The sequence below is a fragment of the Myotis brandtii genome, unplaced genomic scaffold (assembly GCF_000412655.1).
Source record: "Myotis brandtii unplaced genomic scaffold, ASM41265v1 scaffold403, whole genome shotgun sequence".
NCBI lineage: Eukaryota > Metazoa > Chordata > Mammalia > Chiroptera > Vespertilionidae > Myotis > Myotis brandtii.
Genome location: NW_005365474.1, coordinates 691,128 through 693,756, shown reverse-complemented (window position 1 = coordinate 693,756; position 2,629 = coordinate 691,128).

Below are 2,629 nucleotides of genomic sequence, written 5' to 3'. Positions count from 1 at the left end.
CGGACTTCCGGCCTCAGCAATGGCGGCTTCCGGCCCCTGCAAATATAGCCGACTCTAGGTTACTGGCTGTATCAAATTCGGCGGCCTCCAAGGTACTGGGTGCATCAATAACGGCAGCCTCTAGGTTTCAACTGACAGCGTGAAGGCACAAGTTCACCATGTCAGTGCAGCAGCCAAACCCTCCTTTTCCAAGGCTGGGACGGGATGAGGTGCAAAAGCCAGACCCGTGACTTCAGTCCATCCAGGGACGGAATGATTGCAGCCCTGTAAAGGCTCGATGATTTTGTGTGTGTGGTTTTTTGTTTGTTTTTTCTGGGTATAATTTTTCGTCTTGTTCACAGGGCATTAGCTGGGATTTCAGCACCACGGAGAGAAGCACATGGTGTTATTCCTTGAATGGCCACAAGAGGGCAGCAGAGGATCGTTTTTGCTCAGGAATTGGCTAACAGCTTCCTTTGAGGTTTCTGTCATAAGTGCATACATGCATACACGAGTACAGTATAAGCAGTAACTTACTTGAAGGAGAAATAAAACCGTTTGTCCTATAAAACAAGAGTATAAGTCTGCTCTAGGAATACATTCTGATAAATCTCAAAATAAGAATCCTTGTCCTTAGCACATTTCTACAGGACTATCTCATCTTTCATTCTGAAAGAGACGGGCATAGGTATCAAGTTACAAGAACAGGTTTCAAACCCACTGTGCTAAGGCACCAAACTATTAACTAGAATTTTTTATTCAAAAAAAATGTGTTTATAACGAATTCACTAGGTAAAGAAAATACTCAGGAATAATGACCTTAATGTCACTCAAGTAACTTGAAAAAATAGGAAGCAATATTGGAATTTACTAGAATCCTGAAAAGGATGACTCATTTGGATGCTTCTGAAATACTATCAAACAAATTCACATTTTGCCACCCAAATTCATCTTTTGCTAGCCAATTCACCATTTACAAAACAAATTCACCTTTTACAGTTAAAATTCACCTTTTCCAAAGCAAATACACCTTTGGCAGAGGAAAGTCCCCTTTTGCAAAGCTAATTCAACTTTTGCAAAGCAAATCCTCCATGTCCACAAAAAATTCACCTTTTCCACTTCTAACCCTGACCCGAAACCCAACCCTGACCATGAACCCTCACCCTAAAACCCTAACACCAAACCCAGCCCTAGCCCAGCCATCGCTTTGAACTCTAACCCTTGACCAAGCTAAAATTTATATTTTTAAAAGTGAATAGAACCCGTACCTGGTGTTGTTCACTGGTTAGAGCATTCGCTTGCCAAGCATACACTCACCACTCTAGTTAAAAACGGCACCAACAGACATATCAGGCAGGGTGGGTGCGTCACCATAAGGGGAACCTCAGTGCATCAGTCTACAGGGGCCTCCCTTTTAAGACCTTGGGCGGGAGGAGGTGAAGAACACAGGGCCGTGACTACAGAATGATTGCCGCCCTGGACAGCTTCGATGATTTTGTGCTGGTGTTTTTTAGGGGGACAATTTTGGGTCGTGTTCACAGGGCTTTGCCTGGATTACAGCACCATGGACAGAGGCACAAGTTGTTGTTCCTTGAATGGCCACAGGAGGGCACCAGAGGATTATTTTGGCGCAGGAATTGGCTGACAGGATCCTTTAAGGGCTAGCATAACTATATAAATTCACAGACCTGTACAGTATAATCAGTAACTTACTTGAAGAAATATAACCGTTTATCCTATGAAATCAGAGTATAAGTCTGCTCTATGATTACATTCTGATAAATCACGAAATAAAGGATGCTGGGTCTTAGCACATTTCTACAGATTTATTTTAGCTTTCATTTTGAAAATGACACATACTGGAATCAAGCAGAACCCTTCGATTTACAAGAACACGTTTTGAAACCACTGTGTTTATTCAATAAAAAGTGTTTACAACTAATTTACTAGGAGAAAAAGCGTACGCAGTCATAATAATCTAATGTCACTGCAGTAACTTGAAAAAATATGAAGCACTATTGGAATTTGCTAAGATCCTGGAGGGGTAGACTCATTTTGATGCTGCTGAAATACAATCAAATTCACCTTTTACAAAACAAATTCACCATCTCCAAAGCAAATTCACCTGTTCCACTTCTGACCCTGATCCCGTCCCATCACCCTAAAACCCTAACGCCACCCCTGCCCTACCCCATCCCCAGACTTTACCTATGACTCCTGACTGAGCTCAAATTTATATTTTTATAGTGAATAGCATCCGTAGCTGGTGTGGATCGCTGGTTAGACCATTGGCTTTTCGGACATACACTCACCACCCTCTAGTTAAAAACGGCACAAACAAACATATTAGGCAGGGAGGGTGAGTCACCTTAAAGGGCGCCTCAATGCAGCAGTCTCCAGGGCCTCCCTTTGCAGGGCTGGGGCGGGAAAAGGTGCAGAACAAAGAGCCATGACTTCAGTACATCCAGGGCGGGAATCATTGCCGCCCTGGCCAGGCTCTCTGACTTTGTTGTTGTTGTTGTTGTTGTTTTCAGGGTGGAATTTGGGGTGGGCTTCAAAGTACTTTTACTGGAATATCAGCACCATGGACAGAGGCACAATGTGTAATTCCTTGAATGACCACAGGAGGGCAGGAGAGGATCACTTTTGT